Below are 23,444 nucleotides of genomic sequence, written 5' to 3' on the forward strand. Positions count from 1 at the left end.
CTTCTGAAATTTTCACTTTTGACTTTTCCCCCCCTTCCTTTCTGGGAGGGGGCAACAAGAAGGAGTAGCCTTGGTACTGTTCCTTTTTGTCTCTTCTCTCTCTCCCCCTCTCCCCTTTCTTGCTGGACTGTGTTTTGGGTCTTTTACCATCTGGGGTTCTAAGAAGGAGTAGCGTGCTCCAACCTTAGTCTGTCCTAGCTGCGCCTTGACCCAGAATTGAGGCGACAGGTGGAAGCCTAGCTTTGTACTTGCTTCCTCTTTCTCTCTCTCTGTAGAAGTAGGGAAACAAATGTGTCGTCTGATTTCTAGGTCAGCTGCACTAGACCAAGGACAGGTACTAATTCTTTTTTTTAAGTTTATTTGAATTTTTTGAATTTTACAATTTTTTGTAAATTTTTGAATTTTGCAATTTTCCCCCTAATTTCGCTTCCCTCCCCCACCCCCCACAAAAGGTAGTCTGTTAGTCTTTACATTGTTTCCATGTTATACACTTATCTAAGTTGAAAGTGTTGAGAGAAAAATCACATCCTTAAGGAAAAAATTAAATATAAGTGATAGCAAAACTACATTAAAAGTTAACATTAAAAAAATTAAAGGTAATAGTCTTTGGTATTTGTTTAAACTCCACAATTCTTTCTCTGGATACAGATGGTATTCTCCATCTCAGGAGAATCAATTCTAATCCAATACTACCTTCTTTCTATGAATAATTCTGTGCCTCAATTAAAAAAATATTACATGGCATATTTTCATTATTTGGGAATAATTTTTGAAAGATCTATATTTGCATTAGAATTAATATTTCCTCTTAGAGTCAACATGTTTAGTGATTTCTATTGCATCTCTATGTTTCTGACTTCAAATGTATTACGGGTATTGCATCGCTTCCCTATTTTTTTATTAGGTTTTTTGCAAGATATTGGGGATAAGTGACTTGCCCAAGGTTATGCCACTCAGTAAGTATTAAGTGTCTGAGGTCACATTTGAACTCAGGTCCTCCTGACTCCAGGGCTGGTGCTCTATTCACTGTGCCACTTAGCTGCCCCACATTGCTTTTAGGAGTTTTAGGGAAGGAGAGAATTTGGAACTGAAAATTTAAAAATAAATAATTTTTAAATGCACTAAATTGAAAAGAAAATCTCTGGTTCTTCCAGCAAAACTGTTTTTTGTTTCGTAGGATTTACCTGTATAAAGTGTTCTATGATGAAACCCTAAAGATCCCAGGATTTAGTCTTCAAGAAGATCTAATGGATGATAAGAATTGGAAGTTATCTTCTTTTAATCTAAAGGCAGAAAAGGTCATTAAAGAGCCAACTAGAAGTTCAGCAACAATATATATGTAGCAATACCAGAAATGATACAAAACCTTGCATGATTCATTGGCACATAAAGATGCCAATTGTATATGCTCAGAATGAAAATTATAGGGGCTCAGAAAGTGTTAGAAAAGGAACGTGGATATGATTTGGGGTAGAGGAGGTGAGTGGAGTCAGGGTAACAGCATGATCAGAGGCAATGAAGAGGGAAAACATAAGGTATAGATACATTGCGGTGTCTATAATGAGCACTTGATATAATCAGCTGAAGCTTAAACTAGATTCTAGGTCTCCTTATTTCTGCTAATATTAAGTTTAAATGAGGCAATTCTAGTCACGACTAAAACAGGTGAATTCTACAATCTCTCACATTCTTTTTTTGTAACCTATTCCTCATATATGGTAGTGCCCATTTCCTCTTGTGATCTGCTATTTCACTAACAATTTAGTATAAATCATTTCATAGAATCACAGAATGTTAGATTAAAAAAGGACATTAGAATACATCAATTCTATTTTTCTCATTTTACTGATGGGTAAATTGAACTCACTCAGGCTCACACAGTCAGTTCTAATGGCAAAGAATTCAGTAAGTATAGTTTTGTGATCCCTAGTCTCCTGATCATATTCCAGTCTTTTTTTAAAACACAAAATATGCTATTTTTCTCCCAGGAAAATTTGCATATTAAAAGTGTACAATCCAAACACAATGTCAAAAGGAATGAATTTATAACAGTGGAATTTTAGACACTCTAAAATCTAGGTGAGAAAGAGGTATAAAGTTCTTTGAGATTCCCTGAGACATTTCTATGAAAGCTGTTGCCTATTGCTACTTATATGTGAGATATAACTGACATGCCCTTGCTGACAGCTAAGGTCAGAACAACAGAGACTTAAAAGTTCTGAGGAAATTCAGGGATATGATCCCACTTTTCAATATGTTCCCCCAAATGGTACATTTGTCTCCCATCCTTTCTGGGCTTCTAACTTCTTAGTCTTCATGTAATAGCTTTTGGTATTGGCTCTACCTCATTAGCTCATTCTGTGGACCATTATGTATGACCATTAGATTATAATTGTGAACCAGAAGTCCAGGACACAGGTCCAATGAAAATAGAAGTCATTTGGGGCTCACAGGGACATATGAGCCATTTTACATCATAAAATACAAAAGAGTAGATTACAGCACCATAGAACTGAACAATATCAGGGCTTGCTCAAATATTTTTTTATCTGCTTGAGCAGTCAATGTTGATTCATTATTTTGTTTTCTAAGTCCAGTACTTTGTGCTTAGTAGGTATCTGATACAAGGTATTATCCTTGTTATCTCTCAGTAAACATTAAACTGTTAAGGATTTAAACTAGCATTTACTAAGACACTACTGATTACTCCTTTTTGAAAATCTAATGAGAAATGAAAAGGCAAAGGAAAGACAATCAATTCTGGGTTTAGAATGTCATTTGACATTTTCAACCACATGAAAAAGAGAGGCAGACATTTAAGACAGACAGAAAGACTGACGTGTAATTTTTTGCTTGATTCATGGTAAACCAAAAATTGTGATGCCCACACCTTCCCTAAGGCAATATAAACCATCTGCCTGACTTGTAAAGGAAACCAAAAATTCCTCAGGAAGTTGTAAAATGCTTTTCAGGAATTATCAAAAATGAAAACAGGCTTTTGCTTTGAAGAAGATAGGCTGCCAAGTATAACCTAAATTAAAAGAAAATAAAGGGAAGCAAAAGAAAGGCAAGAAAGGAGGGAAACAGGAAGGGAGAGAGAGAAATGAAACTTGGAAATTTCCTGTGTCTGATGAAAAATTAAATCCACCAAATGTTTAAGTTCAATTCCATCAAGAGAAGAGAATTCTGTTTTGTCTGACAGATCAGTTTAAAAATTGCCAAAAGTGACAGGCTAAAAGATATAAGTATCTTGGTTTATATATTTTAATGTTAGCCATATTTTATGATCAACCATAGGGTAAAAAGAAAAACTGATAGGCTGGTATTTATAAAGGTTTTAGTATATTTATAAAAACCAGTTACCTTATTTTAACCCCCTTGCTCCCAGATAGTCCACAATAGCTTTAAGAATATACGAAGGCATAGCAGCCCTGTTTGTGGTAGCAAAGAATTGGAAATAGAGTGAATGTCTATCATTTGGGGGAATGGCTGAACAAATTGTACATTATGGAACACTATTGTTTTATTAGAAACCAGGAGGGATGGGAATTCAGGGAAGTCTGGAAGGATTTGCACGAACTGATGCTGAGTGAGATGAGCAGAACCAGAAGAACATTGTTTGTACACCCTAACAGCAACATAGGGGTGATGATCCACTTTAATGGACTTGCTCATTCCATCAGTGCAACAATCAGGCACAATTTTAGGGTATCTGAGATGGAGAATACCATCTGTATCCAGAGAAAGAACTGTGGAGTTTGAACAGAGATCAACGACTATTACCTTTAATTTTTTAAAAAATGTTATCTTACTATGTAATTTTGCTATCTCTTATACTTTTTCCCCCCTTAAGGATATGATTTCTCTCTCATCACATTCAATTTAGATCAATGTATAACATGGAAACAATGTAAAGACTAACAACCTGCCTTCTGTTGGGGGTCGGGGGGGGGGAAGCGAGATTGGGGGGGAATTGCAAAATTCAAAATAAATTAATTAAAATTAAAAGAAGAATGTGGAATAAGAAACAAAACCAAGAAAGGTTCATTTGAACAGATTGATGCAAAGTTAAATGAGAAGAATCAGGAGAACACTGTACACACTAACAGCAATATAAAATGATCAAATGTAAATGTATTAACTATTACCAGCAATACATTGGTCCAAGAAAATTCCTGAAGGACTTCTATTGAAAAACATTGAAAAAAACTTACAGAGTAAATGCAAATCATAAAAACAAGAATATATGAAGGCAAAAAAGATCAAGCAATATTCTGATATGTCCTCTGCAATAATAGTAATAAATTTCATTATTAACTCACATAAGTTTATTATTATACTTATAATTTATAGACTATACATATCAAATATATACAATATTGAGATTTTTTCTACAATTTATCTAAGTGACCAAGCAGATTTTCTCTACGCTATGTTTATGCTAACCAGTTTTAAATCACCTTATTTTTAAAAAGGAAGTTCTTCTTAGAATCCTTAACTCCCTAAACAAGGCTCCCTCAGATTGCAAACATAAACAAGACAGAAACAAACAAAATGAGAAAACAAAAAAGTTTTATTCACAATCTCCCCAGGACCAAGCACTCTCTAGTATCACAGCAGTGAGTCTTGGAGAAAGATCTCTCAGGTTCTTTTGGCTACCCATTCTTCATTCAGAGTTGATCATTACCGGATATTTTGGTGAACTTTGTTCAGAAGGGTTTTAAATGACTGCTGTCTTGGCACCTAACTCCTCACTGAAGTATTTACTTTGGAGAAGGCACACTTTCCTTTACTGGCAGCACAGATGCCTCGGAAGCAAGTTATTTTCTGTGGGCAACCAAGATATATAGCATTCAAGCAAATAAACAAATAAAAATATTTTAACCCTAAAAATTTCAGCTTTAAAAAGATCATTTAATCATATATGAAGCCAAGTTATGAAAAGGGGATTTGAAGAAAGGTTAGCCACACTTGGGATTGTGCAGTGATATTCTTCCTTACTCATTAATGCCATCCCTGTACCTGCAGAAGGGAAATGACAATTTAACAGTATAGCCCTCCTCAGATACTTCAGAAAAAGGACAGTGAGCTTTTCCCCCTGTAGGATGCAACACTTTTAACAAGGCTAGATGCCTTGGGAACTTGATTAAAATACCACCCACTCATAGGCAAAGAAGAGGGGGAGAAAAAGGACTTTTAACCTTTAAGGAAAAACCAGTAGGAGCTCCCCACTGCAATGCACCATTTTGTGGAGCCCTGAACATTCTGCTGTATTGGGAGGCAAATTTATTTTGCAGATAACTTTACCTGGAAAATGTGTAACTTAGAGACAAGCCTTCATGTGACATTACTTATAATGTTTTATCCTTATATTGAGCTGTTTTCTATACAAACAGAAATGCCAAGGAGGAGAACAACCACAAGAGCTAAGAGGAATTTATGGGTATACCAGGAAGTCAAAATTAATCTGGGATTCTTGCTACCATACAGATTATATGTGAAACTGCCTTTTGTTTCATTCTCCTGCCTTTTGATGTTTCCTTTTTATCCTTAAATGGAAATAAGGCTCATTCAAATTGAAATTATGTTTTCTCACTTTCTCAAACAATGCCATATTCCTTTACATGATGACATTTCTAAAGCAAGACAGCAAGAGCTTTTTTCCTTCAATTAGCTCTTTGTATCTTTTTTTTCATTTTAGCAATCATTCATGCTGCTTCAATTATAGTAATTTTCTGATCTTGCAGGTGTATAATATAGTCAATATATATGAGTTTCCCCCCGACTGCCTCAAATAGAATCAAAATCAATTAATTGATGTGTTTGATTAATATGATTATTGGTCCTCAAATAAGAGAGTGGGGATACTTCATAATTAGCACAAAAACATATTATTAGAGAATTTTATCATTTAATTTGTTTATTATTTATCTTAAGATCTTGACTTGTTTACCTCAGAGGTCCAAATCTATTCATATCACAGGAGGGTCTTTACTTAATTTGCTGGTGGGTCAGATGGGGGAAAAAGAAACTTTGCAAAATCAAAATCTTGAAAGCTTCAGCAGGGCTGACTGAAGCAAATATAGATAAAGCTCTCCAATTCCTTGCCTGCACAGCAGATTCCGACAGCAACAAGAACATTTCGTGGGTGGTTGAGTGGGAGGAGAGAGAGAGCAAACTCATAGGAAAGCATGCTTCCTGATCAACTCTTTCCAAAATGGCCAAATGATGAAGCCCAAGGCCCTGGTGAGCATGGAAGGAAGATACTAATTCCTTTTGTTATTTCTATGATAGCTTCCTGCTTGCTTATGTAGAAACATGATCTGCTTCCTGCAGTTTCTACACAATCTTTATCCATCCTTGAGATAACTGAAACAGTTCCCTTAACCTGCCTCATATCTACTGAAAATATCTCTACTGCCACTCTGTCTACTTTCCTGAGGAATTTCCATCAATGATTGCTTGCACACTTATTGCAGACATTGCAGATGCTGATTCTTGATTCCCCTGGTCACTTTGATGACAAAAATGAGGAAAAAATCTGCCACGATGAAATGTTATAAGAAAGATGCACTACCTTTGTCACAGCCATACTTATGACCATTCAGAGATATCTTAAAGATTAAGAAGTAGTAATAAAGTGGTTTGACTTAGACATTTTTCTGCCTCTCTGTTTTAGTCCAGTCCAAATTTTTGTTCAACTAATTTACCAATATTTACATTTTTAGATCCAGTTGTAACTTGAGAAGTCTTTCCTTATTTCTAATATGACCTGTGTCCCTGACTTTGTTATGTGTTTCTAGATTGAAAGGTCATATAATACAGTGGATAGAAGCTGGACTTGGAGTCAAGTCATTGGTTTCAAAGCCTGAGTAACTCAGACAATGGTGATATCATCAAAGATAAAGAATTTAATCTCAGAGAGTCTCAACATCCTCATTTGTAATATGGGATAATAATACTAGTGCTAGCTAACTTCCATAGTGATTATGAGGAAAGTATTTTGCAAAACTTAAAACTATATTATATATATATTATATATTCATATATATTGATATATGTATTTACATATGTTATCATTACTTATTTTGTGCCAATTCTGAGAAAGATGTAGTATTCCAAACTCAAAAAAATGGGACGGATGAATAGAATCTTTCCTAAAGAAATAATGGTCACATCTTATAATATTAGCATCTTATATACCCCCTAAAGATGGAGTTTGTGCTCATATATTTGACTATGGCAACCAATGTGCTCAACAATAATTCCCCCTCTTAGTTTTTGGTCTGCTTTGGTTTTTTGGATTAGACCTATGATTGCAGAGATATAGTGAAATCCTGGTGAGAAAAGATGCTGACTAGTACCTACTTCACAACCTATAGTATTAAAGAGGTGCTACAGGCAGGGAAATAGCCTCAACTATTCTTAATACTTGACTTTTTGTCTTTCAGGGATGAAAGGTCACTTTAAAAAGCTTGTGAAGAGCCTTAGAAGGTCCTGAACATGCAGCTCCCTAGCATGATGCCTAGAATACATAGGTACTTAGAAATACTTCTCCATTATTGATGGGTTAAATTTGATATTAAAAACAATATTTGGTGTAATTCAGTTATATAGGATTTAAATAGCTACCATATACCAGAATTAGGAGAAAAAATACCTAGAAATCATATATCCCAATGAGTTTATTTTGCAATGACCTGAACCTTGAAAAAAATAGCAAGTTCTCACCTTTTTTTTCCTTTTGAGGTGAAAGGAAGAAAGTTTTTCTACATGAAGATGTCTCTCATCTTTCAAAGACATAAAGACAATTCCTTTCTTTTCTTTTTTTTTAAATTTTCATTTTGAATTTGAAAAAAGACCAAGCAAAGTGGGTATTCCTATTTATATATGTATGTAGTAGTATATATAAGTATATACATATTTATAATAGAAAAAAGAAAATTATACTGCTCACTATAACTTTTTATGCTTTTATTTTTAAATATGTAATTCATTTAACTGATGACTTTTCTGCTTATTTGAGATTCTTTCTAGGTTTCCTTTCATTCTGGGCATTGTTTTAAAAAAGATGCTTAAATGACTTTTTTTTTTTGCTTATACTATTTCTATTCCCTCTTCCTCCCCTATCTTTATTCTTATTGAACATGCCAATCTTTGTTATTGTTTTGTTTCTCTTTGGCAGCTAATGGAGAGGAATCTCTCTTAAGACAATCAGATAAAATAATTCTAATATTCCTTAAGGTTAAACTTGACCATAGTACCGACTTGTACCAAGCTGAAATTAAATTGGGAAGATTAGGTAAGTCTTAGTTCTCATTCCTAGTAATGACAGCATTCACATATCCTATAGGACCTCATCTTCTCCCTATGTTTCTTTGGCCAACTGCTAAAAGACCAAGCCTCCAACAGCTGTTGTAATGTCAACAAGAGCCAAAGACCTTGCAGCAGGTGGTACCACCTCTGCCTACAAAATTCCAGCCCAAACAATCTGCTTCAAGCTGTAGACAAATCAGGAGAATGTGCTTATGACTCAGCCTGTTAAGTAGGAGGATTGTTATTGTTATTTTAGTTCCTGCCAGGATATGTAGGCAATTTTCCCTTTTTCGATCCTGTTTTAGGCAAAGGAGAGTCCCCTCCAAATCAGACCCCTGGGGTGTGTGTGTGTGTGTGTGTGTGTGTGTGTGTGTGTGTGTGTGTGTGTGTGTGTGTGTGTTATAAAGGTCTTGGAGTTGGAAGACCTGGGTTGGAGTATCCTTTCTATTCCTCAGTTTTCTTACTAGTAAAATGAGGGAGTCAGATGAGAAAATATCCAAAACCCCTTCCCACTCCATGATTCTAAGCATAAACAGAACCTGAAGCATCCTCTAGGGTCTGCAAAATATTTCTAGTTTATGGTGTAGGTAAGAGGAGAAAGTTATATAGGCAACATCCGATATTCTAATTTACTAAGAGACCTTGCTTTTTATTAAATGGTCTCTTTTAAAAATCATTCACCCAGATTGTTCTGACATTGGGATTTGGGCACTGGTGGAGCAGAAATTAGTGTGACTCAGGATATTCATTTTGAGAGAAAATGTCTTAAAATTCTTAATTTTCTCTTTTATTTAAAGCCACTGGGGGTAATGTGCTGTTGTTGGATTTCTTCTTGCCAAGTAGCTAAAAAGGGCTTAGAGATATAAACATTTATAGCAAGTTACTGCTTCTCTGAATATATTTTTAAAATCAGCTCAATGTGAAGGAAATAGTGGTTAAAAGATGGCTCTCTCTCTCTATCTCACTCTCTCTCTCTCTGTTTCTTTCTCTCTCATGGACTGTTTCTCTTTATCATCTTCCTTCACAATAACAACAATGCTGATAGATACCATATTTTCTCCATCCTCATAGGGAAAATAGGGTGGATTTTCTACTTCATTTTTTAGGTGGAGATTGGGAGCCATAGATGCTAGAACTGTAACTAGCCTCCAGTGCACACACTGAACCAATTATAGACAAAGGATTCTAAGTCTAGGGAATCTAACTACTGAGCATTTCCATTTCTTTTGGAAAACCCCACAATCATAAAAAATGGTGATGAAAGAGAAAATCTAGTTAGGATATCTTTTGAACTTCTTACCTACTTCATTTATTCTGTTTTAGGATACATGATAGGAAAATAGTTTATAGCAATCAAACTGAAGTATTTTCATTTCAAGCTTTTTTTAAATTTAAGAAATTTTGTTTACCTCATGTCATTTGTGGGAAATGAAATGAGTTATATTATTATGCTATGTGAAAAAGCAGCATGTGTTAAATATCTCTTTATATTCAAGTGACCCAATGAGCCAATGAGGAAAATATTGGGTGTAAGAAAAAGCTCAATTCATTAGCAACATATTAAAGGTTTATCATATCAATATACTACATGCTACTCAACTAATACATTCAATAAATATGTTAAAGCACTTATTATTAACAAGACTACAAAAACTAAAAGAAGGGAAATACAAATATAAATAAGAGGCTGTCTCTGTCCTCAGCATTCTTATAATCTAGGAAGTGAGAGAAGATGAAGGTGTTCATGAACAACCACTTTATGAGGTCATTTGAGATTAGTGTCCAAATAAAGGGCCATAATAATTCTGAAGAGAATAGGGTCACTTCTTATGATCAAGGATCACTCTCAGTGATGGGCATGTTGCTTTCCCTCTTTGGCACCTCACTTCTACATCTATGAAACAAAAGTGTTTTATAGGATGAAACTTTAAGTTCTCTTCCAGCTCTAACTCTATGAAACTATTGGGTTTTGTATTCTTTGCTCTTTCCTTTTGGGGTTCAGATTATATGATGAACTTGACCCTCACTCTGTGAATTCTATTAATCATTGTTGAGATTCCTAAGTACCATATAAACTCCTTTTACTTCAGACTTCACAAAAGACGTAGAAGTTGAGCTCAGCTTTAGTGCATATATTTGGATAACAATATGAAAAGCTGAAATTTTATATAATGGAAAATTTTGTAAGGACATGTATCTATATTTACTCACGAATTTTACAGCAACCTCATAGGTATTATTATTCCCCTTTTACATATGAGGAAGATGAGGCCTAGAGAATTTCAGTGACCTTATCATAGGTCACAAGGGCAGTAAGTCTCAGTGGCAGGGTTCAAACTTACTTCTTCCTGACTCTATCTAGTATACCACAAATAAAAGGGCAGGGGAAGAAGTGTTTCAGATATAGGGACAAATTAAGTGGAGAGAAGAAAGCAGGAAAATGAGGGGACCTACTTGGGGAAACCCATGAGTAATTTGGTTTGACTAGATCAAACAGAGTATATGAAGTAGCATGAAATAAGATTGGAAAATTATAATATATATATATATATATATATATATTAATTGTGAGACTTAGGATCTCTTGAAAGTCATATCTCAAGCTTGGTAGTTTGGGAGAATGATGATATATATCAGTGGCAGATATGATTCTGGAATTTAGGAGAGAGAATGATGGTTGTTAGTGGGTTAGAGTTAGAGATTGAAGAATGACAAGATTTCAGAACTTCAAAAGACATGCAGTCCAACTTCCTAATTTTTTCTAAAAATATGAGGAAAAGAGGTCAAGAAAATTTCTTAAGGTCACATAGCAAATTAAAGGAAGAGCTAGAATTAGAATTTCCTCCCAGTCCAAATGTTCTTTATGTTGCATCTCCCAATGAACATCTTATGGTAAAGGTGAAATTTGGGTTACCTTTTCTAAAATCATAAGAAGGAAAGGGGTAAAATGAAGAAAGAGGTGTAAGAATATGACTGTGGGAACTGCCTTAATTTAGGGGATGAATGATGGGTCAGAAGTCAATGAAGTAGCCCAGATAGGGAGATAGGCAGATCATCATGGGTATGCCACTTTAAGGGCACAAGGGGAAGAGTAGGTTGAGTAGATAGTGGCAAACAGTGTTCCATGTTGCAGAAAAGTCTCAAAAGGTTTGAGTTGGCTGTCAGGAAGGGTATTGGTGGCTAATGACAACATTTTCAATATAACAATAATGAGATATATCAGATTAAAGAAGGTTAGGAGTGAATAGGTGGTGCCAACATATAATTTCAAATTGCTTTCTAGAAGTTCAGAAATGAATGTAGGAGAGTCATGTGAAGGCTGCTGGAGAAGTTAAAGAGCTAAAGAGGCATTTTTCAGTTAACAGGTATCTAGGTATGGAGGAATAGAGAAAAGAATCACAGCAAAGGGAAAGAGTGAAGCTATCCAGGAGAAATAAAATAATTGTTCAAGCAAAGAAAACTAATAGGTGGGAGAAAATGGGATCAAGGAGGTGTTACCCTTTGCAAGAAGAACCAGTTCTTCTTGTGACAGAAGCAAATGAAGGGAAAAAATGTACAAAGGCGATACAGAAGTTTCATGATATGAGAAAATGGAATTGAGAGCTCCTGTTGAGAGTTATAATTTTCTCATAGGGAGGCAAGTTCATAAGAAAGATGGGGATGATGCTGTGAACTTGAGAAACTAAAAAAAGAACTGAGGCAGGCAGCTGATAATATATAAATCAGAAAAAATTTCAAGGAGCACTAAGAGCCTATGTGAGATTAGATCTCATAAATTGCTAGTATATTCAAACTAGTGTAATTTAGAGACTTTCCTATCCTCACCCAGGAGAATAGAGACCTGGAATCAAGGAATGATGAGAAATCACTGGAAATTTGGATTAAAACAAACAAACAAACAAACACAACCCCAAAACAACAATTACCATCAAGGGAATGGAAAGATTCAAGGATGAGGTGCTGTTGAAATGGTTGATCATCAGATGAAGACTGAATATATAGTCATGTAGGTATTACAGACAAGATTTGTTAGAATAGAAGAATAAGGAAAAATTGAGAGCTTTAGAGTTCTTTTTGAGAACAAAGAGAGTGCTTGGTAAGATCAAAAGCGTAACAAAGGTGAAATAATTACAAGATTGTAATTAGAGTTGGACATTTCAGATTAACAGATCTTGCCAGGAAAGTAGTAATGGTGAAATTTAAAGCATCACTGTCTAGGTGAGGAGTAGAAATACAATGAGATAAGCATCATGTAAACTATGGACATAAGGAGCTCAGAAAAATTAGTTAAATGGTTCCCAAGATAGATATTGAAGTCACTCAAGATAATGATAAGGGGACTGGTTAGAGAAGAAAATGGTAATCAGGTACCAAAACCACTGAGGACAGTGAATTTTTCTATGCAAGGAATAGAGGAAAGGATATTTTAATCAAACTGCTTAATTACATAGAAGTAAAAATTGTTGAGTGATGGTAGAAAAGGAAAAAGTATGGACTTAGTTGAGGGGAACCAATGACTACAAGAAGCATGCCAACTCTAAACATTTTCCTCTGTAGTAGAATGTAAATGCTATGAGAGAAGGGATTATCTCCCTTCGGAATTGCAATCCCCAAGCACCTAATACAATGTGTGTGTGTGTGTGTGTGTGTGTGTGTGTGTGTGTGTGTGTGTGTGTGTGTGTGTATGTATGAAGAATGAATATTAGAGAAAATAAATGTAAAAAAACATGCAAGGTAGGCAAGGTAGTTTTATACAAAGAAGTAAAGAGAGAGTACCTCTTTGATCAATGCAAAGCCAGTGAATTGCAATTCCCAAAGTAAGGAAGGGAGAGACCAGTTTTTATGGATAGCAAAAAGTGGGTGGGAAATGGTTAGTTATGAAGCTGGAAAGGATTGAGTCTAGATTATGAAGGCCTATAAGAATCAAACATAAAAGGTTTATATTTGATCCTACAAGCAACAATAGTAACAATTTGATGCTAAGACTGAATTCAGAATCCTTTCTAATTGGTAGCACCTCTGAGAGCCTATAGGTCCTTTAATGGTTTATAGCAACCCGGGATTAATTCCACACAATAACCAATTGAATACTTGATAAAATTCATCATCAGGTTAAGTGAGCAAGCTTTAATTTCACCTCTTTCACTAATAATTGTATGATCAGAGACCCCTTCTCTGGGTCTCATTTTGTTCACCCATAGAACAAAAAAGGTTAGATTAGATTTTCTTTTTCTTTCAACAAGACAATGGGGTTAAGTGACTTGCCCAAGGTCACATAACTGGGTTTTGAATTCAGGTCCTCCTGACTCCAGGGTCATTGGTTCTATCCACTGAACCACCTAGTTGTCCCCTACATTTTCTGCAAAATCCTTAAAGTCTAGATCTAAATCAATAAAAAGTGGCATTCTGTTACCCAAGCAGAATGAGAACATAATGCAAACATTTTGAGTCTTTCACTATATTATAAATACTGGAATAAATACTGTGTATCTCAGAGATACTCCAAAGAATTACTTATGACAATTGTGATGTTAGTGACAGTGGGTGAAATGAGGAAAGACAATTTACTAATAAGATTTCCCCCCAGAACCACTCAATAATCACATAATAATAAGGGTCTTACCAAATTAAGATGATAGCAAAGAAGCAAGGCTGTTATGTCTTCTTCTTAAAGGACGAATAAGATGATCTGGGTTTCTATAAAGAAAGATAGGAAAGCATTAATGATTTCTTAAAAGTATTTTATATAAAGCACATTTTACTGACAGAGAAAAACAAGAGAAAACAAATGTCCTCAGGCGAATCATAGAAAGGCAATGAAGAGGTACTCTCTTAAAATTGTGGTTCCTTTAATCTGGGAGATTTGACCAAAAACTAATGAAGTTCTATAAGGTACCATAGTCATCCTCAGGTAGGCACATCTTAGATGCTTCTATTGTCACTTTCTTTCTTTTTATCCTGCCAATCAAAGGTTCCTTTAGTCAACCCTTTGACTGAAAAAAAGAGATGTTTCTTTGGATTGTATCAAAATTTGTAACTGAAAAAAATCAAATTAACATTAAGAAAGAAGCCAATAGATTCCTTCTTCATTTCTATTGAAATTCTTCCCTTCTTTCAAGGTTTAACTCCAGAAGCAACCTCCTTTAAGAATTCCCTAAAATTTTCCTGCCTCCTTCATCCAAAGACAGCTCTTTCTGGTATTGAATTTCTGAGAGGATTTTTCTGTTTTTCACCTCTGTATTTGATACACACTCACTTTTATCATTCTATTTAGGTCATAAACTACTTCAAAACAAGATCTATTTCATATTTATCTTTGAATTCCCAATGTTATACAGGGGTCCACATGTAGTAGATGTTTAATAAATATTTGTTGAATTGACCTGAATTGAATTCTGTGGGCATGGTGTCAATTAGAATAGGCAAGCCCCATTGTAATTAGTGTCTTATGATTATGTTATGCTTTCATTTTAAGGGTGTAGAAGACTCATGAGTAATATTCCTTTGTTCAGATAGTTTAGACAATTTGAGAAAGGCTCTGAAAGTAGCCTAAACACATATTATTAAGTCTAATGTGAACCTCCAACCCAGTGATTATGGTAGAAGTTAGCTATAATATCCTCACAAACCCATTGGTTTATTTTGCTTTTTCTTCTGGCTTAACTCTATTCAAAACTTGTTTTTCAGCCTTTCTTCACCCCAGTCTACTTCTGGGGAGTGAATGTAAACCCCAGGATATTGAAGGTTGAAAGGAACTTTATAGTTCATCTCATTTCATAGATGAGAAAACTAAGTCCCAGAGAAATGGGGCTTTTAAGTGGTACAGTGGACAGAATACTGGGCTTAGAGTCAGGAAGATGAATCTTCCTGAACTCAAATCTGACCTCAGATGCTCAATTTCTGGGTGAACCTGGGTAAGTCACTTATTCATGTTTACCTCATTTTCCTCAATTGTAAAATGATCTGGAGAAGCAAATAGCAAACTGCCAAGAAAACCCCAAATGAGGTCATTAAGAGTTGGATATGATTGAGAGGATTGAACAGCAAAAACAAAAGACCCAGAGATGGAAGTCATTTGTCCAAGTTCACACACTGGTAAGAGGCTCAGTCTGGATTTGAACACAGCATTTTTGTCTCTTAGTTAAGTATTCTTTCTACTATATCCAGCAATTTATTTTTCTGTACTTTCAACAACTTTAAACTTCACTGTCAACATATTTACTTTGGAACATTAATACAAAATTATTTTTTATTCTGGTCCCATAATCTTGAATAATTCTTCTTTCTTATCTTAGTTTTGGGTTTGTACCTAAAAGTTTTACTTAATTCATTTTTTACTATTTTTTCTTTTTTTTTCTCAATAGGATACAACAACAATCCTCTAAGTTGTACTTTTCAGCCAAGGCAGATAGAAATGGGATGATATGAGTAGGAAACATGCTGTCTGAAACAAACACTATAATGGGTTTAATTACATGTTATTTGCCTGTCATTTTGACAGCTTGCTTACTAAGTTGATGTTGCCTTTCAGTTTTGCTCCTATGATTTTTGCTTTAAAAATATTATGCCAAAGAGGATGAAATTTTAAAAGCATGATACTGGCTAATAAATAACAGGTGACTAGCAAGCCTTATTAGCTCTTTCTTCCAGAAAAAAAAGACTACTATTTTCCTTTAATACAATAGTTAATGGAATGAAATAAATGCAACAGGATGGAGGTTCTAGCCCAGGCTTCATTGTTTCTACAGAGACACAGGATGCAGTGGAATTTTTAAACAAGTTAATTAAATTTTCTCTTGTTTTGTGGATTGATCAATATAATGGAAACAACTGAACCTCTTAAACATCTAAGGTTAGAAAAGGCATCCTGAGACAATTTTTAAATATTTTTATTTAAAGTTATATCCCTTCCTCCCCTCCTTTTCCTTAAAATGGTAAGCAATTAGATAAAGTTTATACATGTGCAATTATGTAAAACAATTTCATATTAGTCTTTTTGTACAAGATGATGAATAAAAGGAAAAACAAAAGAAAGTGAAAATTAATATGCTTCAGTCTGTATTCAATAAATAATCAGTTTTTTTTCCTCTGGAGGCAGAGAGTATGCCTCATTATTAATTCTTTAGATTTGTCTTAGATTATTGAAGAGACAAGTCATTCATGATTCTTCATTGAATAATATTGCTATTACTGTATACAACATTCTCCTTGTTCTGTACAATTCAATATGCATCAGTACATGTAAGTCTTTCCACATTTTTCAGAAATCATCCTGTTTTTCATTTCTTATAGCAAAATATTATTCCATTACAATCATATACCATAGCTTGTTTAACTATTCCACATTTATGGGAATCCCTTTGACTTCCAATTCTAAACTTCCACACAAAGAGGTGTTATAAATATTTTTGTACAAATACTTTCCCTTTTTTATGCCTTAAATCTTTTTATGCATAAATCTGACATAAAAACTGCTCTTTTTTTGCTTATGGTATCACCTTTATGTGTAAATAGAGTACCCTTATCTTGGTATATGCTGTGAGATATCGGTCTATAATTAGTTTTTGCCATACTTCTCTCCAGTTTTCCAGCATCTTTTTGCCAAATAAGAGAGTTTTTGTTCCCAAAACCTTAGATCTTTGGGTTTATCATATATTAGATTACTAAGAACATTTTTTCATTGATTTCTGAGAGTATTGTTCTTAAGAAATATTACTTTGTTTCTTTTAGAAACCAGGATTATTCAGCTACAATTTGACACAAATAAATTTATAGAAAGAAATGCCATTTTATTTTAACTCAAAAGCTAGCATTGATTAAATTAATCTATCTTTAGGGGTAAAAAAAGAAATGAACAACAATCTTAAGTTATCTTTCTATGAAAACACATAGTTAACTTCTGTATAATATAATGTCATCATTTTAAAAATGATGATGTTAAGACAGTTCTAATACCTTTCTAACTTAGGCTAATGTGTTATTTTTAATTTCCCCAATAAATTTAATTGCTTGACTTCCCTCCTAACTAGGACTGTAATTTGACCTGCAATAATTTTGTAGCTACATTACAGTGTTCTGTCTTGGGTATCTGTAGAATATTTTTTGTGTTCCTCTCAACTACTTAGCACAAAGCTTGGTGGGTCACAGTAGACAATCAATAAATATTTGTTAAATAAATATGAATCAGTTAAAAATAGCTAGAATAAGTAATTTTTTTCTTTCTTTTCATCATTTTTCTTATGCCATTTTCCTGCTATGCTATTTTAGTTGAAGGACTGCCTTAGTTTATTTTTTTGTTATTGCTGGCACTTGGCACAGTGTTAAGTAAATTTTTTTTTAAATCAATCATTTTCTCATTCATTCCGTATAATCTACATTAAGTCCATTCTGCTGTTTCTTTACATTGAGTTTCATCTTTGTGTCTTTGTAATGTGTATGCATTGTGTATACATTCATTGCAGCTAGTAAAACTGATCAAAGTAAAACAAATAATAGAAATAACATAGAAACATCATTATCAAAATTTAAAAAAATATACCTTATATATGTTCTAAATTTTGCTCAACTTAAAAAGATTTATTTATTAGCTGGAGAGTAAAAGAATCTTTAATTACTATATGCTTTAGCATTTGTTCCATTCCAATCAAGGGAATTTACTGAACAAACCTGGAGAGAAAGAGAGATTGTACAACTGGGATTTCAAACCTCAGTTTAGTCCCCAAAATAAGACCCCATTTCTCAGAAGACATTTAAACAGTAGTTCAAATGAGAGTATTTGATATAACCTCTTAAGGAAAAGATAAATGGTCAACAAACATTTATAGCAACTCTTACAGGAAGACATAGAATCCAAAAAAAAAAAACAAACCCAACATTTCCAGCACCTCTTCCTTTTTCACCTGCAATATTGTATGTTCCAAATTTTCAGAAGTACTTCCATAATCTTTTTTTTGGCTTTTGCAAGGCAATGAAGTTTAGTGACGTGCCCAAGGTCACATAGCTAGGTATTACTAAATGTCTGAGGTAGGATTTGAACTTAGACCCTTCTGACTCCCTGGACATTACTCTATTGGCTGTGCCACCTAGCTGCCCTGAAAAGATTATATCCTTATCCATGTATATGGTTACTCTAATTTAAACTTGATCTTAAATTGGGCATAACATACCATTCCCCCAACTTATAAAAGATGAATAATTTCATAGAAGGGGATACTTCTTTCAATGATGCCTTAGTAGATGGTTGAGTTGCTATGGCCAAAATACTTCATAACCTGGTGGCCCAGGATCAGCTTTTTAAATGAGCTTTTTGGAACTCAACTAGTGCAGCAGAGACTTTTTTTTTGCTACTAGGAAACTTCTCATCTGATAAGACTTCCACTCTCATTCCATGTTCCTAAGATTCCTTTTATAGATAATATATATGTACATGGGACTTCTGCTATGTGATAGACATTAGTTGGACTGGTATAAAAACACAAATAAACAACAATGATAGAATTTAGAGAACTTTTAGCTAAAACCATTCATTAAGAAAAAATAAAAAAAACCCCCAAAAACAATAACTTCAAGTCCAGAAGAATCTTGATGAATGTTTAATCCTAGGTCAGGGGGACGATAAATCCCAGAACCATGATGTGAACCCAGGATTTTTACTCCAAATCTAGCCATCTTTGTATTGCCAAAATCATGGTTATAATATTCATCTGACAATAGTGAGGGAATGAGTCTCATGGAGAACTACCTTTGAGTCCTAAACCTAGGAAGACTCCCTCTCAGGGTTAGAGTCCTTTGTTTTAATAAATGAGATCTTAAGTACAAACTCTTGCTACATTTGGCTGCCAACATAGCATGTTTACAGAATTAAGCTTTCTTAAATGTGTTCTACCAAGGGCATCACTTTGTCAGGGTGCTCCAAACTGAAATGTTTCAAGTGACTGGGATCCTGGGTTTTGCTTCTGAGAACTAATCTTAATCATTTAATTGTGATTATTATTCTATTCAGCCTGTTCTCAGATTCACAAGGGCTCCTTTGTAATATATCCCTACTAGCATCAATCTACTCTCCTAGTTTTGAACAGGGCCTGTGATTCAGTGTGCTTATGTCCATAATCACAGCATTTCTGCAACTGGAGAATGAATTACTAATATTGTTGGGAAAATATCCATTATCCAGCCAATCTTTGAAGCAGCAGGATGGCTGCCAATACACATTCATTTACCCTAACGTGTTACTCAATGACTTCCATCTCCCTACAACATTTTCATTCCAGGCAGTAGTTACTACTACTTATTTGTGACCAAGGGGGGAAAAATCCAAACATAGAGGACTAAAGTTTTTAGTTTTTTTTTACTATAAAACATTCCAGATTCAATTCTTTTTTTTCTGTTCTTTTCAATGCACTGTTTATTTCCTGACCAACAACCCTCCCACCCTGGAAAGCTACAATTAAGATCTATCTATCTATCTATCTATCTATCTATCTATCTATCTATCTATCTACACAGACACATATAATAAGCATACATACATATATCATATATATACACATACACTTATATATGCATATATACTCATACACAGATATATACCTGTAAATACATATATATATATATAACATGCACATTCATAGATATTTATATATTTGATTTGTGAATTTGTTTTCTCTTACTATCAGTTGTCTCATTCATAAAATGAATATTTATTACATCAAAGATATCAAACTCCCAGCCTATAAACTGTATGAGGGTCTAAAAAACTTCCTCATATAACCGAAACTAGATTAAAATATAATGAAAAACATTCAACAGAACAAATAAAAATAGATAACATAGATAATGTTAAGTTGTGATTTTTGAAGTCATTCTGCAAGGGACCTGTTTCTATTGAAGCTTGATACCAATAAAATACAAAATTAATCTTATAGATTTGTTGTGAGGGATGCATTTCTATTTGAGCTTGAGACCAAAGATTTATACCACCTATCTTATAGATTTGCTGAGGAAAACACTTTTAAAATGTGAACTGTTATATTTCAGAATGGTAGTTAATAATTATAATTTATAAAAATGTCCAAGATTCAAAAGACACAAAATTAGTATGGAAAAGTAAAAGAAGCAGGGATGAATTAAGCCTGTTGAAATTTCAGTCACCTGCTTAAAATATGTCAGGACAAATTTTCGGGCAAAAATTTTGGAAGAAAACACCAAGTACATGAAAAGTCCCAGGTTCCAGAAGCCATGGATAAACTAAAGTTGCATCTTCTCTATTAATACATGGAGACTCTCTTTGGTTTCATAACTAAGAACAAAATAAATTGTTAATATAGAAACTGGCACCACCACTCCATGAACATGTGGCAGCAGACAGTAAATGTCCAGGTGCCAGGGAACTCTGCATTCTCTTAAACTGTTCTGCTTTCATCTAGTTAAAAACCAGGACAAGTCTGGGGCCTCCTTTGGGAAGCTGGGAGTTCAGAGGAAATGTAGCACTACTTACCTGAGAGAAAGCCATCTGCTGTTTGTTTCTAATTTTTACATCATGCATAGGCATTAGTCCTTATGCATTAATCAAAAAAATGTGTTGCTACTCTGAAAACTAATATTAGGCAATGATCCAAAGATACTCCAGTCAACCTACACACCAGGCCTTATTAATCTTTTTAAAATAATGCACTAGTCATAACACTCTTAATAATAACATTAAATAAAATCACCACCTTTCAATGACCTTCATTCAATTCTCTATAATCTGACTCTATGCTAATTTTATCTATAAACCATTCTCCTTGGTACACTTAATAAGTGGAAAGCCAATTGGAAATGGAAATCAAGTACTAAGGACCAAACATTTATTCTATAGCTTGTTACATGTATGGTCCTGAGCAACTCTCAGTCCTAGTTTCCTCACCTCCATAATGGGAAGATACAGCTTGTATTGTTTCCACTTTAGGGCAATTGTAAATAATTTTTAAAATACTATAAAATATGAACAATTATTTGGGAAACAGAAAAATGGTACTTCTATAATTTCTGGGAATCATTGGTTTTGAGAACTCTTGATAATTCCCTCCTCTCTCCATATAAATAGTTTATGAAGAGGTATGATATATGTGAAACCACCTAAAAGAACACCATACACACAATAGGCAATAAATGAATATGCATTGACTTGATTTATTTTATCGGTTCTTCTCAAATTCTGAAGAATGGTGACAGTCGAATAACTATATTCTAAAGTACTTATCTAGTATACATACATATATATATATATACATATATATATATTCAGCTAAGTTTTAATGGACATGATTATTGGTTGAATCAATGTTTTTGCCTTTGATTCATGAGAAAGATAAAAACTTTTGTAATATTTTTATCAGTTGTCAAAATTTGCAAAATCCCTAAAAATCATTTTTCTACCATCCCAGCTAATATCCACTCAAATACTATGCATATGGCAAATTATACACAAATCCATGGAAATCTATACACATTGGAAATCACAGGACAATGAATAAAATATTTGCCAAGAAGTAAATAAAAATATCACTAAAAGGATTTCTAAATGAGTTTCACTGCAAGACCAATCTTGATCCCGAGAAGAGATGATGAAACTTAGTCTTCTCCTCCAGATGGTCAATTTTGCGGATACTTTGTCACAATGGAATGTTCAAAGTGGGAAAAGTTTAGGAAGGAAATAATTGCTATGTAAAATACATATAAATAAAACTTTAAAAAAGAATATACAAGGCTACCTAGAGATAACATTCTCTTTTTTATTTTTGCTAAAATGCATCTTACCCTAAAGAATTCAATTTGATATAAAGGGATCTATTCTTATAAATTAAAGGAAAGAGAGTTCTTTCAATTTTTTTAGGCATTAAAAATTCACACTGATAATCTAAGTTGTTTTCAATCTGCAATTGTAAATATCATTAATTTCTTTCCAAAAAAAAGAATTAATTTTAATCTCTTTCATCAGTCTTATGCTGAAGGGCAGATAAATTTTAGCCAAGAAGAGGGCATCTATCATGCACCTCCCCTCATCTTCAGTAAAAGACTTCTTCAGAGAAAACACTAACAGACCATTCTTTTCTTTATAAACAGTAACAGGAAAAGTAGGGCAAACATTTCCTGTGTCAGGGAGGAAAAGAGATGAATGAAACCAGTATTTGAGTAGAAATGCTTATTCTATCATTTTCCTTTTTCTTCCAATCCCTAAGACCTTGAATGAGTAAGATGATAGGTAGACACAATGCTTTTTTATTTTCTTTTTTTGTTATCTTTCTTTAAAATAAGTTTATTCTCAAATACAAAACACCTTATCTCTCTCCTCTGTTCCAGTCCTACACTGCATCTTCTATTTGACATCTCCACCTGAATGTCCCAAAACATCTAAAAACCGACTATTCTTTTTTTCTAAATAACCTTCTTTTAACTTCCTTATTTCTTTTATTAATAATCACATTCTCCCAGTCCCCCAACTTTTCATTCTCACTTCCTGGACCCCACACTCATTTCATATCCAGTTTCTTAATTTTGTTTATTCCAAATCTTCAATATATTTTCCATTGCTCCCCTCTTCAACTGGAGATAAGGTGGTGATGGTGCAGTGGATATATCATCAGCCCTGGAGTCAGGAGGACCTGAGTTCAAATTTGACCTCAGTCACTTAATACTAGCTAGGTGACTTAACTCTGATTGCCTTATATCCAAAGTTGTCTCCAGTGATCCTGATCTATCTATCTATCTATCTATCTATCTATCTATCTATCTATCTATCTATCTATGTATATATACATATATATTATATATATGTATATATATATATATATATATATATATATATATATATATATATATATATTTGTCATTAGATCCAGGTGGCTCTGGAGGAAAAAGTGAGATTGATGACTTAGCACAGCATCCCCTTATTCAAATTCAATTCACTTGCTTGTCATGACATTACCTCCCTGATGTTATGGTCTTTGTTTAGAATGAGAACATCATCATCATCATCATCAACTAGTGAAGATCCTTTTCTAAGATCCTTTCCATCTATAAATATAGGATCCCTTTTAAAATGTAGTCCCTTGACATAAAATGATGAAAAAACTTCAATTTTTATA

General features: G+C 33.9%; 1 long non-coding RNA gene across 2 annotated transcripts in view; it reads right to left on the reverse strand.

The window, feature by feature from the left end:
• Window positions 1–495: 495 nt before the first annotated feature.
• LOC141490999 (uncharacterized) overlaps window positions 496–23,444 on the reverse strand; it is a 233,603-nt gene continuing 210,654 nt past the window's right edge. The window contains exons 6-7 of one of the 2 annotated variants that reach the window (XR_012469423.1): window positions 13,940–14,013; window positions 496–1,244 (exon numbers count right to left, since the gene is read on the reverse strand). This is a non-coding gene — a long non-coding RNA (uncharacterized LOC141490999). The remainder of the gene's footprint in view (window positions 1,245–13,939; window positions 14,014–23,444) is intronic. The other variant, XR_012469422.1, reaches the window with a different exon arrangement.

This window comes from Macrotis lagotis, chromosome 6 (genome assembly GCF_037893015.1).
Source record: "Macrotis lagotis isolate mMagLag1 chromosome 6, bilby.v1.9.chrom.fasta, whole genome shotgun sequence".
Classification (NCBI taxonomy): Eukaryota; Metazoa; Chordata; class Mammalia; order Peramelemorphia; family Peramelidae; genus Macrotis; species Macrotis lagotis.